The sequence below is a fragment of the Stegostoma tigrinum genome, chromosome X (genome assembly GCF_030684315.1).
Source record: "Stegostoma tigrinum isolate sSteTig4 chromosome X, sSteTig4.hap1, whole genome shotgun sequence".
Taxonomy (NCBI): Eukaryota; Metazoa; Chordata; class Chondrichthyes; order Orectolobiformes; family Stegostomatidae; genus Stegostoma; species Stegostoma tigrinum.
In genome coordinates this window covers 3,841,057-3,859,240 of record NC_081404.1, presented here as the reverse complement: position 1 = coordinate 3,859,240, position 18,184 = coordinate 3,841,057, and the positions used below count along the sequence as shown (strand labels likewise).

Below are 18,184 nucleotides of genomic sequence, written 5' to 3'. Positions count from 1 at the left end.
GATAGCTGGTTAGCATGGACAAGTTGGTCTGAAGGGTCTGTTTCTGAGCTGTACAGCTCTATGAGTCTACCACAGTGGATGGGGATGGGAGGGGGGAGGTGGAAACGGGTGGAGGATGTCATGGGGTGCCAGGCGTGGGCATGCACAAATATATCAGTGGACAGGGAGGTGATAGAGAGAGAGAGGGAGTGTAGGGGGCTGGAGGAGGTGGCAGAGATAGGGAGGGGTGCTGAGGGTTTGAGGAGGTGAACAGAGTTAGGCAGGGGGTGTAGAGGCTGGAAGAGATGACAAAATTAGGGAGGGGGCATATGGGGGCTGGAGGAGGTGACGGAGATAGGGAGGGGAGTGTAGGGGATGTACGGGGTGACAGAGAATGGGAAGAGGGGCAGGGACTGGAGGAGGTGACGGAGATAGGGAAGGGGTGTAAGGGGCTGGAGGAGGTGACGGAGATAGGGAAGGGGTGTAGGGGCCTACATGAGGTGACGGAGATAGGCGAGGGTTTATGGGGCTGGAGGCAGTCACAGTGATAGGGAGGGGATGTAGGGGGTTTGAGGAGGTGACAGAGACAGGGAGGGGGAATAGGAGCTGGTGGAGGTGACAGAGGCAGGAAGAAGGTGCAGGGGCTGGAGGAGGTGACAGAGATAGGGAGGGGGTGTAGTGGGATGGTGGAGGTGACTGAGATACGGAGGGGATGTAGGGGGCACGAGGAGATAACAGAGATAGAGAGGGGTTGTAGGGGTCTGCAGGGGATGACAAAGACAGGGAGGAGGTGTACAGGCTGGAGGGGTTGACAGAGACCAGTTGTGTGTCGGGGGCTGGTGGGGATGACAGAGATAGGGAGTGGGTGTAAGGGGCTGGAGGAGGTGACAGAGGTAGGGAGGGGGTGTAGGGCTGTAAGGAGGTGACAGGGGTAGGGAGGGGTGTAGGGGGCTGGAGGGGTTACAGAGATAGGGAGGGGGTGTAGGGGCTGGAGGGGGTGACAGAGATGGGGAGGGATGTAAGTGCTGGAAGGAGTGATGGAGATAGGGTGGGGGTCTAGGGGCTGGAGGGAGTGATGGAGATAGGGAGGGGTGTAGGTGCTGGAGGGAGTGATGGAGATAGGGAGGGGTGTAGGTGCTGGAGGGAGTGATGGAGATAGGGAGGGGTGTAGGTGCTGGAGGGAGTGATGGAGATAGGGAGGGGTGTAGGTGCTGGAGGGAGTGATGGAGATATGGAGGGGTGTAGGTGCTGGAGGGAGTGATGGAGATAGGGAGGGGTGTAGGTGCTGGAGGCAGTGATGGAGATAGGGAGGGGTGTAGGTGCTGGAGGGAGTGACGGAGATCGGGAGGGGTTTTGGGTGCGGAAAGTGTTACTGCGATACAGAGTTTTTGCTGGAACTAGGAACTGTTTTCCTCGAAAGGAAACACTGTCAGGCCTGAGGAGTGTAAGTTGTGCGTTGTGTTGTGGTGTGTTCCGGCTCTCCAGCATCCTCTGCTCTTTGTTTTATTTCATGTAGATTTGCATGTTGAGTTTTGACGATCAATAGCTCCATGTTTGTCATCTCAATTAAAATAAATTGTCACCACCCTCTTTGGCGGGATTTAAACCCCTACCCCCAAGCATTAGCCTGGGGCTCCCAGTGATACTATCACAACTCTTATTGCAGCTAATGACCTTAATGGAAGGGTGGAATGCATTCTGTTCAGCTAATTTTCATGTGTGAACAACACGCTACATTAGACAACCCACATGGGAGGTCAGGATAAGCTCCCCCTTTTACTGATACTCAGGTTTGGAGTCACAGATCTACCTGACAACTACAGGTGAGGCAGCATGATGTCTTAGGGGTTAGCATTGCTGTCTCACAGCACCAGGAAACACGCTTCGATTCCAGCCTCAGGTGACTGGCTGTGTGGACCTTGTCCAATCTCCCTCTGTCTGCGTCCAGTTTCTACCGCAGTCCAAAGATGTGCGGGTTAGGTGGATAAGCCATGGGAAACGCAGGTCTATGGAGTCTGGGTGGGATGCCCTTCAGAGAGTCGATGTGGACTGGATGGGCTGAATGGCCTGCTTCCACCTGGTAGGGATGTGATGACTCTACGAAGCGTAGGTACATTGCAACGAGAGGTCAGGCCACTTCTCCATTCCAGTGTCTCAGCTCGTCTTATTCTGATGGTGAAAAGTACAAAAGCAAGGGTGTTACAGTATGGAACTTAGCCCTGTCCTCTGCAAGGGAACTGTGTCCATCATACCTCAGGAAGGCTGCGAAATCTAAAGGAAAGGGGCAGAGAAAGGTTCACCAGATTGGTCTCAGAGATGATAAACTTCAGTGGCATGGCTCAATCGGAGAGGTTGAGACTGTTCTCCATGAAGGAGAGAAGGGATCTGATTGAGGTGTTCATAATACTGAGGGAATGAGACAGAGTGCTGGGGGCAGGGTCACTCGAGGGGTTAGGGTCTGGGATGTACTGTCTGAGGCTGTCAGGGAGGGTCAGGTTCACTCGAGGGGTTAGGGTCTGAAATGTAATGTCTGAGGCTGTCGGGGGAGGGTCAGGGTCACTCGAGGGGTTAGGATCTGGGATGTACTGTCTGAGGCTGTCAGGGAGGGTCAGGTTCACTCGAGGGGTTAGGGTCTGAAATGTAATGTCTGAGGCTGTCGGGGGAGGGTCAGGGTCACTTGAGGGGTTAGGGTCTGGGATGTACTGTCTGAGGCTGTCAGGGAGGGTCAGGTTCACTCGAGGGGTTAGGGTCTGAAATGTAATGTCTGAGGCTGTCGGGGGAGGGTCAGGGTCACTTGAGGGGTTAGGGTCTGGGATGTACTGCCTGAGGCTGTCGGGGGAGGGTCAGGTTCACTCGAGGGGTTAGGGTCTGGGATGTACTGTCTGAAGGTGTGGGGGGGGGGGTCAGGGTCACTCGAGGGGTTAGGGTCTGGGATGTACTGTCTGAGGGTGTGGGGGGGTCAGGGTCACTCGAGGGGTTAGGGTCTGGGATGTACTGTCTGAGGGTGTGGGGGGGGGTCAGGGTCACTCGAGGGGTTAGGGTCTGGGATGTACTGTCTGAGGGTGTGGGGGGGTCAGGGTCACTCGAGGGGTTAGGGTCTGGGATGTAATGTCTGAGGCTGTCGGGGGGGGGAGGTCAGGGCCACTCAAGGGGTTAGGGTCTGGGATGTACTGTCTGAGGGTGTGGGGGTGGGTCAGGGCCACTCGAGGGGTTCGGGTCTGGGATGTAATGTCTGAGAGTGTGGGGGGGTGGTGGCAGGGCGGTGAATAGACATGCATTATATTCTTTACATGCATTCCTGTGTGTAAGGACACACGTGATACATTTTATTCATTCTACTGTCTGTAAGGACCTTCCGGTGTGTAAGGACATGCACATTACCACATTTAAGGACACACATGAAACACCTTAAAGACATTATTGTGTGTAAGGGCATGGGTGAAACACTTTATACATGTTACCATGTATGGACACACATCATGCTCTTTATATACATTACTGGGTTTAAGGGCACACATGATACGTATCATATGCATTACCATATGTAAGGACACGCATTATACGCTTTACAGCTGTTACTGTATGTAAGGACATACATCATACAGTTTGTACACATTATTGTGCTTACACTTTATACACTTTATACACTTTACCATGTGTATAGACACATGCGATACACTTTATACATGCTACTGTGTGTACAGACACACATGACACAATGTATACACTTTGCTGTGTGTAAGGACACACGTGATAAACTTTATACACATTACCATGTGTAAGTACAGATGCAATACATTTTATACATGTCATTATGTGTAAGGGCACACAAGAAACATTTTATACATGTTACTGTCTGTAAGGGCACATTTCATGCACTTTAATGTGTGTATACTGTGTACACTGTATACACGCTACTGTGTCTAATGACAAATGCCATATACTTTATACATGCTAATGTGTGTAAGGACATGCGTGTTACACTTTACTGTGTGTAAAGACACATGTAAAGATACACTTCATACATGTTACTGTGTGTAAGGACATGTGTGACACAATTTATATACATTGCTGTGTGTATGGACACATGTGACACACTTTATACATGTTACTGTGTGCAAGGACATGCGTGAGAGATGTTACCATGTGGACACTCATGCATGGTACACTTTATACACAGTGAAGTGTTGAAGGACACTCGTGATATACTTGATACACGCCAATGTGTATAAAGAGATGCATGATACGCTTTATGCACATTACTGTGTGTGAGGATGCACATGGTACACTTTGTACAGGCTATTGTGTGTAAGGTCATGTGATAGACTGCATGCATGTTACCATGTCTAAGCACACATGTCACACACTTTATACATTTTACTGTGTGCAACGACAAACGCAATAGATGTTACTGTGTGTAAGTACATGCATGGTGCACTTTATACATGTTACAGTGTTTAAGGACATACATGGCACACTTCATACATGTTAATGTGTATAAGGACACGTGTGATGCGCTTTATACGTTACCCTGTGTAGTCATGCATGTGATACACTTTATACTCGCCACTATGTGTAAACACACACTATATACTTTATACATGTTACTGTGCATAATTACACATGTGATACATGTGATACACATTACTATGTGTAAGGACACACATGATAAGCTTTGTACAGGTTACTATAAGGACACAGGTGATAGACCGTATCTGCATCACCATGTTTAAGGGCAAGCATCACACACTTTACACGTTTTGCTGTGTGTAAGGTCATGAGTGAAGGATCTTACTGTGTGTATGCACATACATGGTGCTGTTTATACATGTTTCAGTGTTTAAGAACATATGTGATATACTTTATACACGCTAATGTCTATAAGGACACATGTGATCCACTTAATACATGTTACTGTGTGTACGTACACATGTGATACAGGTGATACACACTACTGTGTGTAAGGACACATGTGATACACTTTATACGTGTTTCTGTGCATAAGGTCTCATGTGATACACTTTATAAATATTATTGCATCTAAGGACACATGTGATACAATTTACACAGGCTACTGTGTGTGAGGACACATGTAATAGACCATATACACATTATCATGTCTAAGGACACCTGTCATACACTTTACATGCTTTACTGCATGTAATGACATGCCTGAAGGATGTTACTGTGTGTCCGCACATGTGTGGTGTAGTTTATACACATTACAGTATTTAAGAACATATGTGATATACTTTGTACACGCTAATGTCTATTAAGGACACACATGATACACTTTATGTGTGTTACTGTGTGTAAGGACACATGATACACTTTATAAATGTTGTCATGTATAAGGACACGTGTCATACACTATATGCACGACACCATGTAAAAGGACACATGTGATAGATGTTACCAAGTGTATGGGCGTGTGTGATACACTTTACACATGCTACAGTATTTAAAGACACACATGATATACTTTATACACGTTAATGTGTATAAGGACATGTGTGATATGCTTTATACATGTTACTGTGTGAAAGGACACATTATACACATTTTACACGTTATTGTATGTAAGGAAACACATAATACATATTATGCACATTACTGTGTGTAAGGACACATGTGGTACACTTTGCACAGGTTATTCTGTGTAAGGACACATGCCAAACACTTTATACATATTACTGTGTGTAAGGACACACATGATACATTGTATTCACGTTACTGACTGCAAGGACACGCATGATACACCTTATGCATGTCACTGCGCGTAAGCACACATGTGATACACCTTAAACATGCTACTGTGTGTAAGTGCACACATGATACATGTGATACGTGTTACTGTGTGTAAGGACATGCATGGTTCACTTTATATCAGTTACTGTGTATAAGGACACACGTGATACACTTTATCCATTTTACTGTGTGTAAGCACACATGGTACACTTTATTCATGTTAATGTGTGTAAGGACACACGTGATACACTTTGTGTGTAAGGACACATGTGATACACTTTTTACACTTTACCATGTGTAAGTGTACATGTGATACACCTCATATATTTTACTGTGTGCAAGGACACCTGCGGTACACTTTATACATGTTACAGTGTTTAAGGACACACATGATACACTTTATGCATGTTACTCTGTGCAAGTACACACGTGATTCACTTTATACGTGTTACTGTGTGTAAGGACACATGATGCACTTTATACATATTACCATGTATAAGGACACACATCATACACTTTACTGTGTAGAAGGACAGGAGTACAGATGTTAGTGTTTGTATGGACATGTACGGTACACTTTATATATGTTACAGTGTTTAAGGACATGTGTGATACACTTTATCCATGTTACTGTGTGTACAGACACACATGATACATGCTACTGCGTGTAAGGACACACATGATACACATTATACATGTTACTGTGTGTAAGAGTACACATGATACACTTTACACATATTAATTCATGCTTGTTCATGCCTCTTCACATTATATCTGCAATTCATATCATGCACCTTATACTATACAATAACACACATGATGCATATCACACACATGCAATAGCAGGTATATGTGACATCCAATGAATAGCATGTGGGTGTCAAGTATACAAGTGATCGGGGGATTGTTTGCCACTGCATTTTGGGGCCCCTGTTCTGTTTCTAGTTTTCAGGTAACTTTGCATGGCTCAATGCGGCTGCCCTTCAAGCTCAGGCTGTGCACTTCTGAAACATCATGAAATAATCAAGTGTAGCAAGACGAGACGGCAAGAAATTCCTGTGTAATATTCTAGATAGTGCCTAAAATGCAACATAATCATGTTTTATGTCAGTCCAAAAACACGTCTGGTAATTTGCTGCTTGCGATGACTTGTGGAGTTTGAAGAGGCAATCTGTTCAGCTTGGTTTTATCAGTTATTTACACAAAAAGACCCAGCGAATACGAGGGTCAAAATGGAAACACACAGAGCTGTGACTAAATGATATGAGTTCGGCAGGAACTATAACAATTTGTTTTGCTGCAAATTCCGCTCACTGCAGAAAGGCACTAAGTCAAAAACTGATTTTTATTTGAACGTGGAAAATTTCCAATCAGGGAAGAGGGTGGAGTGATGGGGTTTACAAGCAAGAGTCGGGGGTGGGGGGTGGGAAATGTTTGTGGTTTTGACTGTTGCTCAGAGACTTTACAGTAATGTTCTGTCTACAAGCAGCAGGAACCCCATTTGCTTGTAAGGAACACAATTATTTCTTCTGTATTTGTTTGCGGGGTTTGGGCGAGGCCAGTGTTTGTTGCCCTTGGACTGAGTGACATGCTTGGGCCATTTCAGTAGGCAGTTAAGAGTGAATCATATTGCTGTGGGTGTGGGGTAAAGGCAGGAGATTGACACTAGGAATTAGAGCCAGTGCAGGCACGGTGAACAGAGCGGGCTCTGACGGTGCTGGAACACTTCTGTGATTCTGGAACCACATGTTGGCCAGACCAAATAAGGATGCATTTTGTGAAAAAGGATATGCCTTCAATCCCACCCTCCCACACTTCTCCCATCATCCCTGACGGCTCCCAGAGGCTGAACAAAGAACAATACAGCAAAGAAACAGGCCCTTCGGCCCTCCAAGCCTGCACCGACACATTTTGTCCTTCCATACTAAAATTATCATCACTTACAGGATCCATATCCCTCTATTCCCTTTCTATTCCTGTGTTTTTCCAGGTGCTTCCTGAATGCTGCTATTGTATCTGCTTTCATCACATGCTCTGGCAGTGCGTTCCAGGCACTCACCATCCTTTGTGTGAAAAACATGCCTCGTACATCTCTTTTAAACTTCTCCATCTTGAACCTGTGTCCCCTAGTAACATGACGCCTCTACTCTGGGAAAAAGCCTCATACTTTCCACTCTCCCCACGCCATTAACAATCTTATAAACTTCTATAATGTTACCCCACAACCTCCTGCGTTCCAGTGAAAACAAACCCAATCTATCCAACCATTCTTCATAGATAAAATCCCCCAAAACCAGGCAACATCCTGGTAAACCTTTCCTGTCCCCTCTCCAAAGCATCCACATCCTTCCAGTAGTGTGGTGACCAGAACTGTACGCCATTCTGACTGACTGTGATTCAGGTACGATTCTATCCCTGACTGATCACCAGCGCTCCAACCAGATGCCCATTCCACTTCTGCGAGTGCTGGTAGTTTACTTAGCCACACTGAAGTTAGGGGCAGCCAGAGAGTATCTGTCTTTTGTTCAGCTTTCTTGTTTATTGCAAGTGTCCCTGCACCACACAGACTGCTGCGGCTTGAGAGGTCAGCTCACCATCACCTTCTGGGCGATACGGTGGCTCAGTGGTTGGCACTGCTGGCTCGAGGGACCCGGGTTCGATTCCACCCTCAGGCAACTGTCTGCGTGGAATTTGCTCATCCTCCCCGTGTCTGCGTGGGTTTCCACTGGGTGCTCTGGTTTCCACCCACAGTCCAAAGATGTGCAGGTTAGGGTGGATCGGCCATGCTAAATTGCCTGTAGTGCCCAGGGATGTGCAGGCTGGGGTAGTTAGCCATGGGAAATGCAGGGTTACAGGGTAAGGAGGTAGGTCTGGGTAGGATCTTCTTCAGAGGTTGGTGTTGACTTGATGAGCCAAATGTGGGGACTCTATGATTCTCAAGGGGCAATTAGGGATGGACAATAAATGCTGGCCCAGAAATGCCCTCATCCAATGAGTAAAGAATGAAAGCAGCATCATGTTAAGGGAAGATGATAGTGTCATGGTGTGAGTACTGGTCTAGTAATCCAGAACTCGAGGCTCTGGGTACATGGCTTCAAATCACACCACACAAACTTTGTTGCAAGATAAAGTTTACTTACTTCAACTAAATATTGAAATCATCTAAATTGTCATTGATAGCTCTTTTTATTCACTCATGGGAAGTGGACCTTGCTGGCTGGGCCCAGCATTTATTGCCATCCCTAGTTGCGCCTTAAGAAGGTGGTAATGAGCTGCCTTCTTGATCCACAGCAGTAGGTAGACCCACAATGCCCTTGGGGAGGGAATTTCAGGATTCTGACCCAGCGACAGTGAAGGAACGGCGATATATTCCCAAGTCCGTTTGGTGAGTGGCTTGGAGGGGAACTTGCAGGGGGTGGTGTTCCCATGTATCTGCTGCCCTTGTCCTTACAGATGGAAGTGGTTGTGGGTTTGGAAGGTGCTCCCTGAGGATCTTTGGTGAATTTCTGCAGTGCATCTTGTAGATGGTACACACTGCTGCTACTGAGTGTCGGTGGTGGAGGGAGTGGGATGTTTGTGGATGTGGTGCCAATCAAGCGGGGGCTGCTTTATCCTGGATGGTGTCCAGCTTCTTGAGTGTTGCTGGAGCTGCACCCATCCAGGCAACTGGGGAGTATTCCATCACACTCCTGGTTTGTGGCTTGTAGATGGTGGGACAGGCTTTGGGGAATCAGGAGGTGAGTTACTCTCTGCAGGATTCCTCTGACCTGCTGTTGTAGCCGTTGTGTTTATATGGTAGTCCAGTTGAGTTTCTGATCAATGGTAGTCCATTGGATGTTGATAGTGGGAGATTCAATGATGGTAGCACTATTGAATGTCAAGAGGCAATTACTAGGTTGTCTCCAATTGGAGATGGTCATTGTTTGGCATTTGTGTGGTGCCTATGTTACTTACCACTCGTGACCCAAGTCTGGATATTGTCCAGTTCTTGCTGTGTTTGGACATTGATTACTTTAGTATCTGAGAAGTTCCAAATGGTGCTGAACATTGTGCAATCATCAGCCAACATTCCTACTTCTGACCTTATGATGAAGGGAAGGTCATTGACAAGTAGCTGAAGGTGGTTCACAAATGCCCTTCAGGGAAGGAAATCTACAAACCTTACCCAGCCTGGCCTACATGTGGCTTCAGTCCCACAACAATGTAATTGACTCTTAAGATTAAGGTAATGTTACCATAGTCCTACTGGACCATAAGGCTGTCCACTCATTACAGAGAGAGGGAGAGATGCCTGGTGGTGGTTTAACTTGAGGGTTAATCCCGAACCGCCCTCTGAAATGGCCAAACAAGTCACTCTATTCTAGGGCATTTAGGGGCAGGCAACGAATACTGGCCTTGCCATTGATGCCCACATCCCATGAAAGAATAACTTTGAAAGCGATGAAGGCAATTCTGTCCCAGTATTCCTCGTGACAGGAGAAATCCTCCATTACTACAGTTTTCCTTTTGCAGTGACAACTTGCTTTAAAAACGTACAGAGATGTGGAACAGGAGTAGGCCTCAATCTGTCATTCTGTTCGATAATTAACTCTCCACTTCTCCACATCCCTTGATACCCTTTTCACCTAAAACTCCAATTGACGTTAGGATCAGCAGTCTTTGAAAAGAAAGTGAAAAATAGGGGCAGGAATCGGCCATTCTGTGCTTCAATCCTACCCCTTACACAAATAAAACAATAGCTTGGAGGAGGCAATGGCCTAGTGGTGTTATCGCTGAGCTGTTAGTCTACAGAACCCGATAACATTCTGGGGACCAGGTTCAAATCCTGGCATGTCAGGTGGTAGAATCTGAATTCAGTAAGAAAGCCAGATATTATGAGTCTAAAAATGACCATGAATCAATTGTTGGAAGCACCCACCTGGCTCACTAATGTCCTTTAGGGAAGGAAACTGCCATTCTTACCTGGTCTGGCCTACATGTGACTCCAGACCCACAGCAACGTGGTTGTTTCAACTGCCCTCTGGGCAATTAGGGATGGGCAATAAATGCTGCCTGGCCAGTGACACCCTCATTCCATTAAGGAATTTAAAAAAGACTAAATATCATTTTCTGGCATTCACCCTGTATCTCCTGTTTCAAGATATGAAACTCTATTGATCTCAGCATTGAACATACACGATGACTGAACAATCCCCTGGGCAGAGGCTTTTAAAGACACATCACCGCTTAAGTGAAGAAATTCCTCCTCATCTCAGTCCAAAATGGCTTAACCTCTATTCTGAGACGGTGTCCCCTGGTGCTAGACTCCACCGTCAAGAGGGACATATCCTGTCTGCATTGAATCTGCTGAGGTCTGTCAGAATGTTTTTTGTTTCAAAAAGTTCCTTCTTCTCATCATGCTTCAAAACTCCAGGGAATATAGACCCAACGGTGAATATTAACTGCCCTGCCAGGTGAGTTTTCAGCAAGGAGCATGCAAAATAGGACAGGTGTCCAGGTGTGTGTAATGGTGTGTGTAATGGTGTGTGTGTGTGTGTGTGTGTAATAAACTCCAAGATATCCAATTCAAGAAGAACCTACCTATCTGTGGGATATGTAATGTAACTAACATATAATGAGCCACAAAGTTACAACATTGTGGCAGCATGTGGATATTAGAAGACCATGATAGAAAGCCATGACTAAAAGCTTCTGACAGGAAGCAGGCACTAAAAACTAGTCATAACAATTCGTTAGAGACAGGAAGTGGACACTAATGTCTAAAAAGGTGAAATGCCCTAACAGCCATTTATCAATCTGTCTGAGTTTGGTGCTGAAGTTAACATCGACAACCAAAACTAAAGTACAGAACCAAGACTAAAACCTACAAGCTACGCTGAAGCACAATGCTCGACCATTCTCTCTCCCTCTTTTAAAAGAGATAAAAGCAAATTTGAATACCTGCTGCTGATTCAATTTAAAAAGACACAACTCTTAAACTGCCCTGAATACTTGACTCCAAAGCACTGCTTGAAGAAAATACAGCTTACTTTAAAAATAAAATTTCTACATTAATAAGGTTTACCCATGTCCAGATGTCAGTCTATTCTGCCATTTTATTTTTTCAAAAATGATTCAAAATTCTTTTTAAAAGCGATATCATGGACGACAGTTGGATCAGGATGGACACAGCAGGCCAAGCAGCATCAGAGGAGCAGGAAAGCTGACGTTTTGGGTCAGGACTCTTCTTCAGAAGAGACCCGAAATGTCAGCCTTCCTGCTCCTCTGATGCTGCTTGGCCTGCTGTGTTCATTCAGCCCTACACCTTGTTATCTCAGATTCTCCAGCATCTGCAGCTCCTACTATGTCTGATATCATCACTGTTTTGTTGTCATGTTATATGTTCACCAATGCATTATCTGACTGTGCAGAGACAACTATACAGGCATCCTTGTACAAAGGGTCATAGAGCTGTACAGCACAGAAACAGACCCTTCGGTCCAACTTGTCCATGCCGACCAGATATCCTAAATTAATCTGGTCCTATTTGCCAGCATTTGGCCCATAGCCCTCTAAACCCTTCCTATTCATGTACCCACCCAGATGCCTTGTAAATGTTGTAACTGTACCAGTCTCCACCACTTCCTCTGGCAGTTCATTCCATACACACACCACCCTCTGTGTGAAAAAGTTACCCCTCAGGTCCCTTTTATATCTTTCCCCTCTCACCTTAAACCTACGCCCCTCTAGTTTTGGACTCCCCCACCCTGGGGAAAAGACCTTGGCTATTTATCCTATCCATGCCCCTCATAATTTTATAAACCTCTATAAGGTCACCCCTCAGCCTCTAACACTCCAGGGAAAATAGCCCCAGCCTGTTCAGCCTCTCCCTGTAGCTCAATCCGAGCAACCCTGGCCAGATCCTTGTAAATCTTTTCTGAACCCTTTCAAGGTTCACAACATCCTTCCTATAGCAGGGAGGCCAGAATTGCAGACAATATTTCAAAAGTGGCCCTGACCAATGTACTGTAAAGCTGCAACTTGATCACATGTGATGTGAAAAAGGGTTCCCATTCCTTAAAGAGAAAAGGAGGGATACTGAATTATGGCATAGATTCCAGACCGGACAGATGTGTACCTTTAAGACAGTTATATCATGCTAGAATGTAACATTCTGATACAAATGTCTGAGCCTCACCTTCAGCCATGCTCTCTGTGTTATCGAATCAGTGTAGGGACTCAGTTATTATGTGTGTGTTATGGACAGTAGCATTCGTACACATAGCACCCAGGCAATCTGTGTAAGCCTGAGATATCATAGCTGAGTTGGAATACTGTGAACAGTTTTCAGTCCTTTACATAAGGAAACATAGATAATGTAGATTGTATTGGTGTAAGTCCAGTGTACACGGGCTTCCAGAAGGCATTAGATAAGGTGTCACACCAAAGATTAATACGGGAGGTAAGATCACAATGGGTTTAGGAGTAATTTATTAGCTTGGATAGAGGACTGGCGAACCAACAGAAAGCAGAGAGTCGGGATAAATGAGTCCTTTTCTGCGAGCCAATGTGTAACTAGTAAGGTGCCATAGAGTTCGGTCCTCAGGTCCCAACTAGTTACAATCTATATTAATGACTTGGATGCAGGAATAGAAAGTGCTATCACCAAATTTACAGATGATACGAAAATGGCTGGGAAAGGAAGCTGCAGTGAAGAGATAAGAAACTTACAAATGGATATGGATAAGTTAAGTGAATAGGCCAAGATCTGGCAGATGGTGTTTAAAATGGATAAAAGTGAGGTTATCTATCTTGGTCAGAGGAACAGAAAGGCAACGTATTACCTAAATGGAAAGAGCCTTCAGAGTGTTTTGGTGCAGAGGGATCTGGGTGTCCTTGTGTATGAATCATAGAAAACTAGTAGACAGGTGCAGCTGGTAATAAGGAAGGCACCTGGAATTTTGGCACTTATTGTTAAAGGAGTGAAGAATAAAAGTAGGAGAGTATTGCTGCAATTGTGCAAGGCATTAGTGAGACCCTCTTGGAGTATTGTATACGATTTTGGTCCCCTTTCTTAAGGAGGAATGTCATTGTATTGGATACAGTTCAGCGAAGGTTCACTACATTAATTCTAGAGATGGGGGGGTTTGTCTGATGACCTGACCTTGAGCAGTTTAGGTTGATACTCTTTAGAGTTTAGAAGAATGAGATGAGATCTAAGTAAGATATATAAGATACGAAAGGGGATTGACAAAGTAAACATGCAGAAGATGTTTCCTCATGTGGGACAACCTCGAATAAGAGGTCACTGTTTCGGGACAAGAGGTAGCAGATTTAAAACAGAGATGAGGAGGAATTAGTTCTCTCAAAGGTTCATGAGTCTGTGGAATTCATTCACCCAAAGTGTGGTGAATGCTGGGACAGGACAAGACAATGTAAAGAGGAGTCAGATTTTTAATTAGTAAAGGGTTGAAAGGTTATGGGGAGCAGGCAGGAAAGTGGATTTGAGGCCGTGATAAGATCAGCCATGTTTATATTGAATGGTGGTGCAGACTCGAGGGGCTGAATGGCCTATTTCTGCTCCTAATGTTCTTATGAAAGATGGACTGGGTGTTGGAGGCAGCCCAGGGAAGGTTCACTCGGCTGATCATGGGTACGGAAGGACTGTCCTATGAGGAGAGGCTCAGTAGGTCAGATCTGTACTCACTGGGGTTTAGGACAATGAGGGGAGACCTTACTGAAACATTCAAGATTATTAGGGGATGTGACAGGGGAAATGTGGAGAGGTTGTTTCCCCTTGTGGGGGAGCCCAGGACCAGAGGGTACAATCTCAGAATAAGGGGTCACCCATTGAACACAGAGATGGGGAGGAGTTTCTTCTCTCAGAGGGGAGTGAATCTGTGGAATTCTTTACCGCAGAGGGCTGTCGAGGCTGAGTTCAGTATAGGCCAGGCTGAGATCAATGTTTAATCAGGAAGGGAATTAAGCACTATGGGGAAAGGCAGGAAAGTAGAGTTGAGGATAATCAGATCAGCCACGATCTCACTGAATGACAGGGGAGACTTGATGGGCTGAATGGTCCACTTCTGCTCCTATGTTTTATGGTATTCGGGTAAATAGTCAGTGTTGTAAATAAACTTCCGATATCTGTCTCAGGTAGACCTGATTGTCTGTGCAGACCAATACATAGAAACCACAAACAAAATCATTTTGGCCATCAGGGATACCCAGCCCTGAAGATAACAACCCACTTCTTTCTTTTCCTGCGCATAACTACCCCATCTCATCCCCTCTGCCTAAGATGGTAAGACCCTTCCTGCCCAATGGCCCCAACTAGCCTGCATCTAGCATCCCATTGTGTTTCCTCCTTGGCTCTGACCACCATCCTGGCAGTGCCCAATAGTCTCTGATAGTCTCAAACAGTCTCTAGATTGGCCAAGACAGTCTGAGCTGCCAGCCTGTCTAATTAGAATCATAGAGCTGTATACCATGGAAACAGACCCTTCGGTCCAACCTGGCCATGACAACCAGATATCCTTTATAAACCTAGCCCCATTTGCCAGCATTTGGCTCAATTCCCTCTAAACCCTTCCTATTCATGTACACATCCAGATGCCTTTTAAATGCTGTAATTGTACCAGCCTCCACCACTTCCTCTGGCAGCTCATTCCATACACACACCACCCTCTGTGCGTAAAAGTTACCCCTTAGGTCCCTTTTAAATCTTTCCCCGCTCACCTTAAACCTATGCCCCTCTAGTTTTGGACTTCCCCACCCTGGGGAAAAGACCTGGCTATTCACCCTATCCATGCCGCTCATGATTTTATAAACCTCTACAAGTCACCCCTCAGTCTCTGACGCTCCAAGGAAAATAGCCCCAGCCTCTTCACCCTCTCCCTGTAGCTCAAACCCTCTGACCCTGGACCTGGTGAGCTTTTCCAGCAATTTCTATTTTTGTTTCTGATTTACAGCATTTGCAGTTCTGTTTTTTTGTGGGTAATTAATGCTGGCCTTATCAGCGATACACACATCCCCTGGATAAATGAAGGTGAGTAGAGGAGAGGAGGCCATTGGCACTTATTCAGTGACTGGCAACAGAGTCCTGGGTCTGAGCCTAGAGCAAGTGCCCTCTTTGCAAAGCCCAATGTAGAGAGCTGCGTGCAGCAAGCTGAATGCTGCTTTGAAGCACCTTGACAAGACCTGCTATAGGTTACAGGTAAAGTCGCCATAGTCTCTAGCCCCCGTTCACTAGACACTGGAGCGATTGCTTCAGCTTTGTATTGAAGGCCTCGGAGTGGGTCTATGGCCCTGTGACCTTCTGACTCCAAGGCAGGAGGGCTACCTATTTAGCTCTGGCTGACATTTACGCACAAAGCCAAAACAGGACGGAGGCTGTGAGTGCTCATTTTCTCTGCAGGCAACACAAAAGGTGACTTGCAAAAGGAGGCAGCACAACACACTGGGGGCTTTTTGTGGATGCGTAATTTGTGATATGTCTGCCCTCCCATCTCGGAGCTGGACAATACAAGCCACAGGGCTCTCACACACACATTATCAGATCAAAAGCTGATCAAAGCTAAACGTTACTTTCCTGACATAAAGTGCTCTTTTACTACTCAAAAGGACCATTTGCTGTAAGAATGGAAAACAACACCTGCAGCTATGAATGTTATAGGGGGAGGCCCTAGTGGTATTAGCTCTAGGCAAATAATCCAGAAATTCAGCTCATGTTCTGGGGATCCAGGTTTGAATCCCGCCATGGCAGATGGTAGAATTGGAATTCAATAAAAACCTGGGACTAAGAATCTACTGAATTTGAAATAAAAAAAACCTAGAATGATGATCACAAATCCATTGCCGATTGTCGGAAAAACTCATCGAGTTCAGTAATGTCCTTTGGGGAAGGAAACTGCCCTCCTTACCTGGTCTGCCCCACATGTGGCTCCAGACCCACAGCTTTGGAGAGGGTGCAGAAGAGGTTTACCAGGATGCTGCCTGGATTAGAGGGTATGAGTTATAAGGAGAGGCTAGAAAAACTCAGGTTATTTTACCTGGGGCAGCAGAGGCTGAGGGGAGACACGATAGAAGTCTGTAAAATAATGAGAGATATAGATAGGGTTGACAGTCAGAATCTGTTTCCCCCCAGAGCTGAAATGTCTAATACCACTTTAGGTGAGGGGGGGAGTTCAAAGAAGATGAGAGGGGCAAATCTTTTTACCGAGAGTGGTAGGAGTCTGGAACTCACTAGCAGGGGTGATGGTAGACCAGATATGAGAGGGACAGAAGAGACTTTTCGGCAACACATGCACATACAAGGAATGAAGGGATATGAACGAAGGGCAGGCAGAAGGGATTTGTATAATTTGACTTCATCATGGGCCAAGGGGCCGGTTCCTTGTGTTGCTCTATGTTCTACGTTCTATGTTCTACTGAGTGAGGGATGAACCACACACACTTAACAAAGACGGCCAAAGTGTGTGTCCAGTCATAAAAGAGGACAGAAGAAGTAGCAAAGACTAGATGCAGGATGGAAGATTGAAGTTTTTTTGGAAACAAGCCACAAATGAATACAAAGCAAGTAAAGAGGGAGAAAACTGATTGAAGTAAACTGGTAAGAAATACAGAAAGACACAGTGTGTGGTTCTAAAGGTATGAAAAAAAAAGTTGTTAAAGGAAATGGAGGATGTGACTGGGGAATTACGAATGGGAACTGGGAAATGGTAGACAATGTAAACCAATATTTTGCATCAGTCTCCATTTGGTGCATGCTGCAACCATCCGAGTGATAACAGTTAAGTAAGATGCTAATGGGAGGAAAGAGCTTGTAAGAGCCTCTATCATGAGAGACAAAGTATGTGACAAACAGGGTCAGTGCTGAGGGAGTGGGCACTGTCGGATGCTCAGTACTGAGGGTGTGCCGCACCTTTGGAGGGTCAATACTGGGGGAGTGCCACACTGTCAGAGGGACAGTACTGAGGGTGTGCCCCACTGTCGGAGGGTCAGTACTGAGGGAGTGCGGAAATGACGAGCTTCCAGTGCTGAGGGATTGCTACACTGTTGGAGGTTCCCTGCTGAGGGAGAGCCGCACTGTCGGAGAGTCTGTGCTGAGAGAATGCTGCGCTCTGTTACGGTCAGTGCCGAGGAAGCGTTGTATTGTCAGAGGGTCAGTATTGAGGGAGTGCAACACTGACAGAGGGTCAGTACTGAGGGAGTTCCGCACTGTCGGATGGTCAGTACTGAGGGAGTGCAGCCCTTACGGAGGGTCAGTGCTGAGGGAGTGCCACGCTGTTGGAGGGTCAGTACTGAGGGAGCGCCACACTGTTGGAAGGTCAGTATTGAGGGAATGCTGCACTGACAGGCAGTCAGTAATGAGGGAGTGCCGCATTGTCGGATGGTCAGCACTGAGGGATGCAGCGCTTACGGATGGTCAGTACTGAGAGACTGCCTCACTGACAGAGGGTCAGTACTGAGGGTGTGC

The 18,184-nt window shown here is 45.9% G+C and overlaps 1 long non-coding RNA gene across 1 annotated transcript in view; it reads right to left on the bottom strand.

The window, feature by feature from the left end:
• Nucleotides 1–1,729: 1,729 nt before the first annotated feature.
• LOC125448357 (uncharacterized) overlaps nucleotides 1,730–18,184 on the bottom strand; it is a 31,930-nt gene continuing 15,475 nt past the window's right edge. Inside the window, exon 3 of the long non-coding RNA XR_007246691.2 lies at nucleotides 1,730–2,148. This is a non-coding gene — a long non-coding RNA (uncharacterized LOC125448357). The remainder of the gene's footprint in view (nucleotides 2,149–18,184) is intronic.